At 43.7% G+C, this 15000-nt stretch overlaps 1 long non-coding RNA gene across 1 annotated transcript in view; it reads left to right on the forward strand.

Moving 5' to 3' along the window:
- The window catches only part of LOC143283140 (uncharacterized), a 146080-nt gene that overhangs the window by 30624 nt on the left and 100456 nt on the right, over positions 1-15000 (forward strand). The window contains exon 2 of the long non-coding RNA XR_013055355.1: positions 5153-5179. This is a non-coding gene — a long non-coding RNA (uncharacterized LOC143283140). The remainder of the gene's footprint in view (positions 1-5152; positions 5180-15000) is intronic.

Raw genomic sequence — 15000 nt, forward strand, 5'->3', positions numbered from 1 at the left:
GTATTGCACTGTGCTGGACTGTGTTTCACTTCACTATACTGTATTGCACTGTGCTGCACTGTGTTTCACTTCACTATACTGTATTGCACTGTGCTGCACTGTGTTTCACTTCACTATACTGTATTGCACTGTGCTGCACTGTGTTTCACTTCACTATACTGTATCGCACTGTGCTGGACTGTTTCACTTCACTATACTGTATTGCACTGTGCTGCACTGTGTTTCACTTCACTATACTGTATCGCACTGTGCTGGACTGTGTTTCACTTTACTATACTGTATTGCACTGTGCTGGACTGTGTTTCACTTCACTATACTGTATTGCACTGTGCTGGACTGTGTTTCACTTCACTATACTGTATTGCACTGTGCTGGACTGTGTTTCACTTCACTATACTGTATTGCACTGTGCTGGACTGTGTTTCACTTCACTATACTGTATTGCACTGTGCTGGACTGTGTTTCACTTCACTATACTGTATTGCACTGTGCTGCACTATGTTTCACTTCACTATACTGTATTGCACTGTGCTGCACTGTGTTTCACTTCACTATACTGTATCGCACTGTGCTGGACTGTTTCACTTCACTATACTGTATTGCACTGTGCTGCACTGTGTTTCACTTCACTATACTGTATTGCACTGTGCTGCACTGTGTTTCACTTCACTATACTGTATGGCACTGTGCTGGACTGTGTTTCACTTCACTATACTGTATTGCACTGTGCTGGACTGTGTTTCACTTCACTATACTGTATTGCACTGTGCTGGACTGTGTTTCACTTCACTATACTGTATCGCACTGTGCTGCACTGTGTTTCACTTCACTATACTGTATCGCACTGTGCTGGACTGTGTTTCACTTCACTATACTGTATTGCACTGTGCTGGACTGTGTTTCACTTCACTATACTGTATTGCACTGTGCTGCACTGTGTTTCACTTCACTATACTGTATTGCACTGTGCTGGACTGTGTTTCACTTCACTATACTGTATCGCACTGTGCTGGACTGTGTTTCACTTCACTATACTGTATCGCACTGTGCTGGACTGTGTTTCACTTCACTATACTGTATCGCACTGTATTGTATTGCACTGCAGTGTTACTGTACTGCACTGAACTGTATTGCACTGTACTATACTGTATTGCACTGTACTATGACGGGCGCAATAGCCGAGTGGTTAAAGCGTTGGACTTTCAGTCTGAGGGTCCCGGGTTCGAATCACGGTGACGGCGCCTGGTGGGTAAAGGGTGGAGATTTTAACGATCTCCCAGGTCAACATATGTGCAGACCTGCTAGTGCCTGAACCCCCTTCGTGTGTATATGCAAGCAGAAGATCAAATACGCACGTTAAAGATCCAGTAATCCACGTCAGCGTTCGGTGGGTTATGGAAACAAGAACATACCCAGCATGCACACCCCCGAAAACGGAGTATGGCTGCCTACATGGCGGGGTAAAAACGGTCATACACGTAAAAGCCCACTCGTGTGCATACGAGTGAACGCAGAAGAAGAAGCACTGTACTATACTGTATTGTACTGTACTATACTATAGCGCACTGTATTATACTGTACTGCATTGCACCGTATTATACGATCTCTGTGTTGATATTGAACTCTGTATTGATAAATATTTGAATTAATTGTGCATAATGTTTGCCATTGACAGGTCCCTTTCTATCATAGGTTCTTTAACATGTGTATAAAATGCGTGCTTCGCGCAGGACACCCGATTGTTTCTCATCCAAAATATTTGAAAACCACCTGCCATTTCTCTGGGGGCGATTTTTGTGTGTGTAGCGCTTTCGTGCGTGTGTGTACTGATTTTAGTGAAACTTTTCTTTATATATTTGTGTGTGTGTGTGTGTGTGTGTGTGTGTGTGTGTGTGTGTGTGTGTGTGTTTTCTCAACTTTTATGTGACATTGTTGTGTATTTGGAAATGTTTGTTCTGGGCATGAAAACGTTATTTTGCAGTAATCCTCCACACTCCAGTAGGAAGGAGTGAAAGGATGCTTAAAACTTGAAACTTGAAACTTGAGTAATCGTCGTCTTTTGAAACTGAGTCTAACAGCATTGAGTGGACAGTATCCAAACCACTGCTTGTCGCTTTCTCGCTTTTTGTTTTGTTTTTGTTATTCTTTCTTTTTGGGGAATCGGTGTACGCAGGAACGTTTTATGTGGTTATTACATCATGTTCATGTTTTGCACTTTCTAAAGTGCGTCATTCCATCCTTGTTTTGGGGGAATCAGTGTACTGAAGGAACGTTTTATGTGGTTATTACATCATGTTCATGTTTTGCACTTTCTGAAGTGTGTCATTCCATCCTTGTTTTGAGGGAATCAGTGTACCGAAGGAACGTTTTATGTGGTTATTACATCATGTTCATGTTTTGTACTTTCTAAAGTGCGTCATTCCACTTCCTTGTTTTGGGGGAATCAGTGTACCGCAGGAACGTTTTATGTGGTTATTACACCATGTTCATGTTTTGCACTTTCTAAAGTGCGTCATTCCATACTTGTTTTTTTTTTCTGTTTGGTTGTTTTTTTTTTTTTTTTTACGATGATTTTAAACACTCGTTTCTCTCCCGGGAGATATTATTGGACATGTGAAATGTTTTGCAGATCGACAGTTCATTTTGCTGTTTCCCTTGCCCCACGATAAAGGCTTTCATGTCAAGAAGTATTGTTGAGATTGTGCTACAGTGCTTATATATATATATATATATATATATATATATATATATATATATATATATATATATATATATATATAATTATTTTTTATTTTTTATTATTATTTTTTTTAATGATTCCCCCCTCTCCCCTCCCTTTCTCTCCCGGTGATATAATTTTGTGAAGAAAGGAGAGGATTGGTCCGGGTGTTGTTGTGGTGGTGTGGTGCCTACCATTAAAGCTTTGAACGTGAGTCTGAAGTGCATGAACAGGCAAAAAAACAACAACAAAAAACCAAAAAAAACCGGAGAGTTTGAGAGTGTGCGTGCGAAGTAAGGGAGGTAACCTCGTATTAACGAAAGCTGGTACACGGAAAAGTTATTTCCCCTGAATAAGAAATTGCTGCTTTTCGTGCCGCAGTGGAAGAGCGAGCGATACCAGTTGTGTGGAAAGTAGAAACCAGCATGGGTTTATGCATGACATAACCATGACCTAGGAGACATAAACTGCCCTGGCTCTTAGTGCTGCAGCCTTGGGGGCCGGTTGGCCTCTGGGAACCATCCCATCGCCGACTGTCCAAAAACCCTCTTGGCCGAGAGAGAGTGGCATTCTCCGCGATAACCAAATTCTAGCCTCGATAGTCGGGGCAGTAGTTGCTTCCTCTGCTGTTGTGCCGGATGGTCCTAGTCGGACACGACTGACTATCAAGACAAGCATGACCAATCACTTGATGAGTGACGAAGTTAATGTGCAGCCAATGGTCAGGGACTGGAGCGCGGTCTCCCAGTGACGGCGCTGACGGACAAAACATGCGCGTTGAAATCTCAGTGTGCTGCTTCTTTCATTCAGGGGGTGGGGAAACACACACACACACACACACACACACACCACACACACACACACACACACACACACACACACACACACCCTACAAAGAAAAAAAAAAAGTTTGCTTTCATGAAGATATCTTTTTGCTCAAATCTCTCATCGCACCACAAGAATCTCCTGTGCTAAACACTACCAATCCCTCGTGACGTAATAAAAAAAAAAAGAAAAAAAAAAGGTGGTTAAAGATACCTTATCCTTGGGGGCAGTGGATTAATAGTTACTGTGCCCAGGGCTTGGCACACAGCAAGGCGGGGCCCAATCCTCTCCTTCCGCCGCTTTTAACCCTTCCCAAGCCGAAGTCAGGTAACCCTTTCACTCCATGGTTGGAGTGGGAAAATTATTGTTAAACTGCCTTTCCCGAGGACACAGCACCATACCGAAACGGGGACTGGAACCCTGATCACTGGTGAACACTGGAACACCAAGTCACACCTGACCAACTGTAAATAATGACTGAAGTACTGTTGTCCTGTTTGTATTACTGAGCTGAGTCAGTGCCGGTACCACTGCGGGGGAAGGTGGCAGAATGGATAAGACGCTCAACTGCCAGTTCAGTGTCCGTGTCAGGGTCTGGATTCCAGTCCCGCTCTCGCCCTTTCTCCCAAGTTTGACTGGAAAACCAAACTGAGCGTCTAGTCTTTCTGGTGAGACGACACTGAACATGTGCAACATGTCCCGTGTTCGAATCTCGGTAACGGCGCCTGGTGTGTCAGTAAAGGGTGGAGATTTTTCCGATCTCCCAGCTCAAAAATATGTGCAGACCTGCTTGTGCCTGAACCCCACTTCGTGTGTGTACGCAAGCAGAAGATCAAATACGAACATTAAAGATCCTGTAATCCATGTCAGCGTTCGGTGGGTTATGGAAACAAGAACATACCCAGCATGCACACCCCTGAAAACGGAGTATGGCTGCCTACATGGCGGGGTACAAACGGTCATACACGGAAAAGCCCACTCGTGTACATATGAGTGAACGTGGGAGTTGCAGCCCACGAACGAAGAAGAAGATGAGGATGTGTCCGATCGTAGTGACGCCTCCTTGTGACACTGCAAGTGGTGGTGACTTGCTGGTGCTGCTGTTTCGGTGCGAATCACAGGTACCGTTGCCTTTCCTCCCCGCCACCAGCCAGCAGGAGCGGAACCAGAATGGGCGATCAAGCAAACACACTGGATTTATTCCATGTGTGTGTGTGTGTGTGTGTGTGTGTGTGTGTGTGTGTGCGTGCGGACATGCGTGCGTGCGTGTGCGAGTGAGAGAGTACGTACATACAGGGCATACTGTATGCGTGCAATTTTTCACGATTATTTATATTATGTTAGATTTCCTCTCTCTCTCTCTCTTAGATTTTCTCTCTCTGTCTCTCTCTGTCTCTGTCTGTCTGTCTGTCTGTCTGTCTGTCTGTCTGTCTGTCTCTCTCTCTCTCTCTCTCTCTCTCTCTTCAACAAGCTGCTTTCTTTAATCGAGACCACATTGAACACAGACGTCTCTCTGAACACATTGAAAACCAAACCTCCACCGTCGAACACGCTGTGTGTGTGTGTGTGGAGACTAATGATCATGAACTGATCCTTTTTGGTGTGCAGCGGCAAGCTGGAAAGGCGTAATGCAAGGTAGTAAGCTGCAGTTTTTTTTTTCTTTCTTTCTTTTTCTTTCTTCTTCTTCCTTCATCTTCCTGCCCTGTTATTACTGTTACTGTGCCTGCCGCTGTGAATGTGTACTGACATGTAGATGTAGCCAGTGTGCCTGTCTGTCTGTCTGTCCACTGCCCCTTACTCTTCCGGAAACATTGTGTGCTTTGCTTGTCCTTCCCTCCCTCCCTCCCTCCCTCTTCCCACTGAAGCCAGGGAATGCTACAGAGGGATGCAGGCAGTGAGGAGGAGGGTTTTTTTTTGGGGGGGGGGGGGAATAAGTTTCTTTTTTTTTTATCGCTGATAACAGAATACCTGGCAATACCTATAGGTAGGTTGGGATGTAGACAGTGAGGTGAGGTGTTTGTTATCGCTGATAACAGAATACCTGGCAATAACTATAGGTAGGTTGGGATGTCGACAGTGAGGTGAGGTGTTTGTTATCGCTGATAACAGATTGTCTGGCAATAACTATAGGTAGATTGGGATGTCGACAGTGAGGTGAGGTGTTTGTTAACGCTGATAATAGAAGAATACCTGACAATAACTATAGGTAGGTTGGGATGTCGACAGTGAGGTGAGGTGTTTGTTATCGCTGATAACAGAATACCTGGCAATAACTATAGGTAGGTTGGGATGTAGACAGTGAGGTGAGGTGTTTGTTAACGCTGATAACAGAATACCTGGCAATAACTATAGGTAGATTGGGATGTAGACAGTGAGGTGAGGTGTTTGTTATCGCTGATAACAGATTGTCTGGCAATAACTATAGGTAGATTGGGATGTCGACAGTGAGGTGAGGTGTTTGTTATCGCTGATAACAGATTGTCTGGCGATACCTATAGGTAGATTGGGATGTCGACAGTGAGGTGAGGTGTTTGTTATCGCTGATAACAGAATACCTGGTAATAACTATAGGTAGATTGGGATGTAGACAGTGAGGTGAGGTGTTTGTTATTGCTGATGACAGATTACCTGGCAATAACTATAGGTAGATAAGAAGGTAAGTAGGTAGGTAGGCAGGTAGGTGGGTAGACAGTGAGGTGAGACTACCTTGCAATAACTAAAGGTAAGAATGGATGTAGACAAGCGTTTCTTATCACTGACAACAGAATACACAGCAATAACTTTAAGTAGATTGGGTATGTAGACAGTGAAACGTTTGTTGTCACTGATAACAGAATACCTGGCAATACCTATAGGTAGATATGGAATGTAGACAGTGAGACGTTTGTTGTCACTGATAACAGAATACCTGGCAATACCTATAGGTAGATATGGGATGTAGACAGGAGTTTGTTATCACTGATAACAGAATACCTGGCAATACCTATAGATAGATATGGAATGTAGACAGGAGTTTGTTATCACTGATAACAGAATACCTGGCAATAACTACAGGTAGACTGGAATGTAGACAGTGAGAAGTTTGTTGTCACTGATAACAGAATACCTGGCAATACCTATAGGTAGATATGGGATGTAGACAGGAGTTTGTTATCACTGATAACAGAATACCTGGCAATAACTACAGGTAGACTGGAATGTAGACATTGAGAAGTTTGTTGTCACTGATAACAGAATACCTGGCAATAATTATATATGTAGGTAGTGATGTAGAGAGGAGATAGTTGTCACTGATAACGGACTACCTGGCAACGTTTATAGGTAGGTACTGAACATGAAACGTCAAGGATGTGGTGTTTTTTTTTTTGTTATTATTTTTTTTTGGTCTCCTTCTAACATGCCTGGTTGTTTGTGGTAATAATGGTGGTGGTGGTGACATTTTTCGAAAGCAATTCTTTGCAGAGTCTGTTCCAGAAATCCTGAACTCACAGGCTGTACAGGAGATCAATTTCATGATCTTCTCTTGTGTTAAACAATGTCGGGAAACTATGTTTCTTCTTCTTCTGAATGATGATAATTGTTGTTGGAGTGGAGTGGAGTGGGGCCTTCACTTGAAGTTGTCCAAATCTCTGGAATCTTTTGAAGCGAAGGAATGATTCACGTTCAGATTAAAACAGGACTTCGTTTTACATTTGATTTCTCTTCTGTCCATATGCCAGATTCACAGCAGTGTGAGCATGCAGATTATTATTTTTTTTGATAATTTACAAACTTCATCCTTAGATTATCTGAAACAAAATAGAAGACGAATATAGTTGCGTTTTATTGACGGTAGAGTGAGCACGAATTTTAGTGATCCAAATTTATTCTCGGTTAGACAGAGCGACTCGTTAAACCACGTTCATTGAGCATCAACTAAAGTTGAGTGGGCCTGGTGATGGCAGAATTGTACGTTTTCCACACACTGACTTATAATGGTGAACTTGAGAAGAAGAGACTGATACAGCTTTGAATGTGATCGCAGTGAGAAAGTCAGTCCACCGTTCATAGTTTTGATGAAAGGTTAAGGATTAGATCTTATACAAAGTGACTGCTGACAGAGAAAGAGTTAAAAACAAAAAAAGAATAAAGAAAAAAAAACTGGGAGGGGGAAGGGTGGCGAAGTTGAGTGAACAGTGGGGAAAGTGTCAGGGGTGGGGATGGGGGGTGGGGGAAGGGTGGCGAAGTTGAGTGACCAGTGGGGAAAGTGTCAGGGGTGGGGATGGGGGGTGGGGGGAGGGTGGCGAAGTTGAGTGACCAGTGTGGAAAGTGTCAGGGGTGGGGATGGGGGGTGGGGGAAGGGTGGCGAAGTTGAGTGACCAGTGGGGAAAGTGTCAGGGGTGGGGATGGGGGGTGGGGGGAGGGTGGCGAAGTTGAGTGAACAGTGTGGAAAGTGTCAGGGGTGGGGATGGGGGGTGGGGGAAGGGTGGCGAAGTTGAGTGACCAGTGGGGAAAGTGTCAGGGGTGGGGATGGGGGGTGGGGGAAGGGTGGCGAAGTTGAGTGACCAGTGGGGAAAGTGTTAGGGGTGGGGATGGGGGGTGGGGGAAGGGTGGCGAAGTTGAGTGAACAGTGGGGAAAGTGTAGGGGTGGGGATGGGGGGAGGGGGGAGGGTGGCGAAGTTGAGTGCACAGTGGGGAAAGTGTCAGGGGTGGGGATGGGGGGAGGGGGAAGGGTGGCGAAGTTGAGTGAACAGTGGGGGGTGGGGATGGGGGGGTGGGGGAAGGGTGGCGAAGTTGAGTGCACAGTGGGGAAAGTGTCAGGGGTGGGGATGGGGGGAGGGGGAAGGGTGGCGAAGTTGAGTGAACAGTGGGGGGTGGGGATGGGGGGGAGGGGGAAGGGTGGCGAAGTTGAGTGACCAGTGGGGAAAGTGTCAGGGGATGGGGGGGTGGGGGAAGGGTGGCGAAGTTGAGTGCACAGTGGGGGGTGGGGATGGGGGGTGGGGGAAGGGTGGCGAAGTTGAGTGCACAGTGGGGAAAGTGTCAGGGGTGGGGATGGGGGGTGGGGGAAGGGTGGCGAAGTTGAGTGACCAGTGGGGAAAGTGTCAGGGGTGGGGATGGGGGGGAGGGGGAAGGGTGGCGAAGTTGAGTGACCAGTGGGGGGTGGGGATGGGGGGTGGGGGAAGGGTGGCGAAGTTGAGTGCACAGTGGGGGGTGGGGATGGGGGGTGGGGGAAGGGTGGCGAAGTTGAGTGCACAGTGGGGAAAGTGTCAGGGGTGGGGATGGGGGGAGGGGGAAGGGTGGCGAAGTTGAGTGAACAGTGGGGGGTGGGGATGGGGGGTGGGGGAAGGGTGGCGAAGTTGAGTGCACAGTGGGGGGTGGGGATGGGGGGTGGGGGAAGGGTGGCGAAGTTGAGTGCACAGTGGGGAAAGTGTCAGGGGTGGGGATGGGGGGTGGGGGGAGGGTGGCGAAGTTGAGTGCACAGTGGGGAAAGTGTCAGGGGTGGGGATGGGGGGTGGGGGAAGCGGTGGGGGAGGAAGAGGAGGCACATTCAGCGACAAGCATTGCGAACACAAGTTTCCTAAAACTTGTCTGTTGCTTCCTGTAGTTTTTCAATATTGGATTTTTTTTTTTTTTTGCTCCAGATTGCTGCTTGCATTTTTTTTTTTTTTTTTACTGCCCACCGAAATTGTTCCATACAGTCGCCTGTGTCATTATTATCGGCATGGACTGTTAGCCGTACGATGTTTTTTTGTGGTTTTTTTTTATCATCATACCTGTGTGGTTTGTCAGTTTGTGTATTGCCTAGAACGATACAGTGTCCGGGATAGATGATACCCCCCATGGAACACGGGGTTAAAGGTATTTTCCCTTGCCCACAACTGGCCAAGGGGGAATGCTGGCTTGAAGAGCTGATAGGATCATGTCTTTTATTTACTGCTTCACTAAAAAGGTCTGGAGGATTACACGCATACACTGGAGGGTTGGGGGCGTGTGTAACAACACTTGCTTTGCTAAGCTGACTTAGACTGAACATCGTGTCAGGTGTGTGCTCTTGTTTCTTGTAAAGCTTTCACAGCCTTGACTCTTTCGGAGTGGATCACCAGGGTGGTGTTGATTCAGTGTAACAACTTGAAATGTGGGTGTGGGAATGGTGTGTGTTACTCACATCTGTTTAATAAAGCTCTCACGTGTGGAAAGACTTGTATAGTGTTGTTGGGTGGGCGTTGAGGTTGAACATGTGCATCATTTGTTGTGTGATGATCATGTCATTAACATTCCGGTTGGTGGTCTGTACTGTTTTCATCTTTCAGTGATATGTCCAGCCCATAGTTAGACACAGAACGAAGATTTTACAGGCTGAAATGTTCGTAGAAAACACGCCAGTCTCTGTTAAGAATGTCATCTAATAGTAGACACATCTTTCTCTGTTAAGAATGCTTCAGATAGAAATCATGTCTTTCTGTGTTAAGAATGTCAACTAATAGAAAACACACCTCTCTCTGTTAAGAATGCTTCACATAGAAAACTTGTCTTTCTGTGTTAAGAGTGTCATCTGATCGAAAAGACATCTTTCTCTGTTAAGAATGCTTTGGATACAAAATATGTCTTTCTGTTAAGATTGATATCTGATGGAGCACGTGTCTCTTTGTGTGAAGAATGTTAGAAAAGGTGTCTCTGTCGGAATGCCATGCCATACATTGAAACTTTGTTGGAATGCCATGCCATACATTGAAACTTTGTCGGAATGCCATGCCATACATTGAAACTTAACTGTTCTCCATTTTCACGTGATGTCCTATCTGTCTGGTGTGATGCTGTCTTATTATACTCTGTTAACCCTATGCAACTGCACTGGTTTTTCTTCCGATCAAAGGTGCACTATTTTTTAACAAGTGTTGCGCTGATCTGTCAATGTCACACCACGGAGTTTTCTTTCTTTCTTTCTGTTATTCTTTATTTCTTTCAAAGAACGTGCAAAACGGTGAAGAATAAGATAAAAAAAAAGCCTTGTTACATGTTTGAACATAATTCCATCTTCCATTATCATTATAGACTAGAGGTAATTATGAGTTGTACTAATTTGTTGACTCGAAAATGAAGTCAAGTTAGCTAGGGATTGATGTTTAAAAACTTTCACGTTTTTTTTTGTGGGTTTTTTTGGTTTCTGAAGCAATTGCAATGGATCCGTGATAATGCCACAGTATTGAAAGGCATGTGCCTGATTCTGTGACTGTTATCATCTGGTTGTCATCTGTAGACATGGGTGGGTGTTCGTTTTGTCTCCTTTGTCATTCAGATTGATTGGTACTTCTTAGGAGGGGGTGGGGGAGGGGGGAGGGATGAGGGGCCTTTAAAAAAACCAACAAACACCCCTTTCTGATTTAGGTTTTCTTCCCTCAAACTGCTGTCAAGTGTGTTTTTTTTCGATTAAAAAAGAAAAGAAAAGAAAAGGTATATATATATATATATATATATATATATATATATATATATATATCTGAAGTCTTTAACTAATTGTGTTTTGAAAAGTAAACAGGACCAGTTGTGTTGCCAGTAGCAGTTTTTCTGTGTGAGAACACTGTGCATGTTTGCATGGAACGATTGGTGTGCTTCATTTTCACTGGAATTTCAGTTCAATTCTTTTTTTTAATATAATATGAATGTGATGAGTTCCAGATACATGGTAGACAGGCCTGTTATGGCAGCAACAGCATGTCAAACCCGCAGTTTGTGAATGACCGTGCATAATTATTGTGGGGCAGAGTTTTTTGTACTGGTAGAGAAGAAGCTTTGACATATAACCCTTGGCATAGTTATTTTATTCTCCCCCTGTTTGAAAAGAACAGGTGGTACTTTGTTGTTGTTGTTGGTGTTGTTGATACCAAGCTGGAATCTATCATGTATTTTCTTACATTGAATGTCCTTTTTCTTTTCTTTTTTCTTTTTTTTTTTTGACTGCAAGACTGTATTATGCATGAGTACCTGTGTGTGTGTGTGTGTGTGTGTGTGTGTGTGTGAGTGAGTGAGTGTGTGTGTGTGTGTGTGTGTGTGTGTGTGTGTGTGTGTGTGTGTGTGTATGCGAGTGTGGTGTGTGCATGTTTCAGAAAATATTAGTTTCTGGTTTTGCATGAAAGCTGCCCATTCCTGGACATGGTATAACTATGATGAACCGTTGTAGAAATTGTATGTGATAATTTTCTTGTTGTTATTATTACTTTTATTATTTATTTTTTTTTTTTGATGATTGGTCTTACCATATGACTTTAAAAATTATCTCTACCTGTCATCACTATGTCAGTGATGGTTTTTTTAATTTTTTATTTTTACTCCGTTCGTCTCTTTGATTTAAACAATGTTTTTGTTAACACATATAAAAAGTTTGCTTCAATAGAAATTCAGAAGTTCTTTCTTTTTCCTTTTAATCATCTTTTCTTTCTCTCTTGTTTCCCCTTTCTTTTCCTTTGCTTTCATTCTTTCACTGATAGTCTGTCAGTGTGCTTCATTTTGATACACTTTTTGTTCACTTTTTTATTTAATATATGTGTTTTTTCCCTCTCTCTTTTTTCTTTCTTATTTCATCCCTACTTTTTTTTTCCTTTCTTGTTATTAAACAAAGCAACCTTTGTTTCCTCGTGAATAAAAGGCATTATATATATATATATTTTTATTTTTATTTTATTTTATTTAAAAAATTTTTTTATTTTATTAAACACAGCAACCTTTTTTTTCTCGTGAATGAAAAGCATTATTTTTATTTATTTTATTTTATTTTATTTTTTTAATTAAACACAGCAACCTTCCTTTCCTCGTGAATGAAAAGCATTATTTTTTTAAACATTTAAAAAAAAAAATTAAACACAGCAACCTTCCTTTCCTCGTGAATAAAAAGCATTATACTTTTTATTAAACACAGCAACCTCGTGAATAAAAAGCATTATATATATATATATATATATATATATATATATTAAACACAGCAACCTTTGTTTCTTCGTGAATAAAAAGCATTAATACTTTCTTTCTTTTTATTATACAAAGCAACCTTTGTTTCTTCCTGAATAAAAAAAACAAACACATTATATATATATATTTTTTTTTTGAATAGTAGTTTTTACTCCATGTATGTTTAGTTATTTACCTCTTCGTGCTTACAGGTTTGTCTTGTCAATGTGATTCGCTTGCATGTGGTGTCAGAGAGAGAGAGAGAGAGAGAGAATGTGTTGTAGGAGTCGCTTGCAAGCTTTCCGTAAGGGGGAACAACACTACAGTCTGCCAAGTCATTGTTGGACATTTTAGAACTATGGATAACTTCCCCTGCATTGATTCCCGGGAATTGAGTGCTGGGGGTGTGGGGGTGGAGGGTGGGGGGTTGTGTGTGTGTGTGTGTGTGTGTGTGTGTGTGTGTGTGTGTGTGTGTGTGTGTTTATACTTTATTTCATTTCTGTAGACAGAAGTTGCAATGATTCTACACAAATGACATGTAATGTCACGATCATTAGTGTTATCAATATGAAAGTGATTCAGTTCCTTTTTTCTTACTTTTTTTTTTCCCCTTTCCTTCTTTATCTCTCCGTCTCTCTCTTTCTGTCTGCCGGTCTGTCTTTTTATTTACCTCTCTCTCTCTGTGTGTGTCTGTGTCTCTGTGTGTGTGTGTGTGTGTGTGTGATTAAAAAAGAAAAAGAAAAGAAGAAAAAAAGATACTGCAGAAAGAGAATATCTCTTTAGCATGCTGACGTCTGAAGACGACAAGGTGATGAACTTGATGGCAAAACTTCAGTCAGAAGATTTGAGGACTTGACAAGAAACACTACTCACATGTACACTGCGTGGTTAGATGGATTACGCTTGCTTCCCCTTAGTAACATACCTGATGGAACATGTTTCAAATCGATGGTGGAATGAACGGCGTTGTTACAATGTGTTGATGTGGGTTTGGTTGGTTGTCAGCACTTTCCTTTTCCAGGGATGAACTTTGTTTTTTGCTTTGTTTCAATGTTTGTTTCAATCGTATTCACTCAAGACCTGACGGCGAAGCGCCGCGGCGTTGGGTTACGTACGCTGCATGCTGGTCAGGCATCTGCTTTGGCAGATGTGGTGTTGCGCACATGGGTTTGTCCGAACCTGTCACGCCTCTTTGAGAAAGTGAACTGAACTGGAGGTTCGTTCCTATTACCACACTGTTGTGTTACGCAGCAAAAACAAAAACAAACAAAAACAAAAACAAAAAAAAACAGCAACATATGTTGACGCATTCACTCATCAGAACCTCATAGCCAGTGATATTTAAGTGTCAAAGTATTAAAGTATCTCTCTCTCTCTCTCTCCCACACACACACACACACACAACACACACACACACACACACACTCGTTCACTCTCGAACTTTATCCTTTGTCCACCAAGGGAGCTTTTAAGTTAGTTCGCAGATAAGTCCCCATGTCAAGCAGTGAAAAGGCTTTTCTTTTGTACAAAAATGCGAGAAGCCCACACGTCGAGGGATGGCTGTCTATGGCTGTCAAGGGATGGCTGTCTATGGCTGTCAAGGGATGGCTGTCTATGGCTGTCAAGGGATGGCTGTCTATGGCTGTCAAGGGATGGCTGTCTATGGCTGTCAGTCTATGGCTGTCAAGGGATGACTGTCTATGGCTGTCAAGGGATGGCTGTCTATGGCTGTCAAGGGATGGCTGTCTATGGCTGTCAAGGGATGGCTGTCTATGTTGTCAAGATATGACTGTCTATGGCTGTCAAGGGTTGGCTGTCTATGGCTGCCAAGGGATGACTGTCTATGGCTGTCGAGGAATGACTGTCTATGGCTGTCAAGGGATGGCTGTCTATGGCTGTCAAGGGATGGCTGTCTATGGCTGTCAAGGGATGGCTGTCTATGGCTGTCAAGGGATGACTGTCTATGGCTGTCAAGACAGTGTACACAGCAAGCCCACTCGCGCCTCCACCCCCACCCCCCTAACCCCTCTCCCCCGTCCCACCTCTGGCTCAGCTACCCCCCCCCCCCCCCACACACCCCTCTCCTTCCTTATCCTCTTTGCCCTGTTCCTGATGATAAACAACCCATCACTTCCCCCCCCACCCCCCGCCTCTCCTATTCCCCCTTCTCTCCACCCCCACCCCCTCCTGTTATATCCCCCAGCAGTGTGGGTTGGTACACTGTTCGGAAGAGTTTCGCCGAGGGTTGGGAGGTCTGTCGCGTCATGATTTGTTACGCCAACATGATTTGTCTCATTGGGGGCTGGACAAGCTCATAGTGTGGGCTTTGGAGAGAGAGAGAGAGAGAGAGAGAGAGAGGACAGACAGACAGACAGAGGACAGATATGAAACGAAACGAAAATTTATTTTACCAGGGTAATGAGGTATTTCCATCCGGAAATATCTGTCCACTGACGCAACATCTAGACTTGTCGTTTCTCTCATTCTCTCTCGCCTTGACTACTGTAACTCTCTATTGTCTGGTTTGCCTGCTT

The sequence above is a fragment of the Babylonia areolata genome, chromosome 6 (genome assembly GCF_041734735.1).
Source record: "Babylonia areolata isolate BAREFJ2019XMU chromosome 6, ASM4173473v1, whole genome shotgun sequence".
NCBI lineage: Eukaryota > Metazoa > Mollusca > Gastropoda > Neogastropoda > Buccinidae > Babylonia > Babylonia areolata.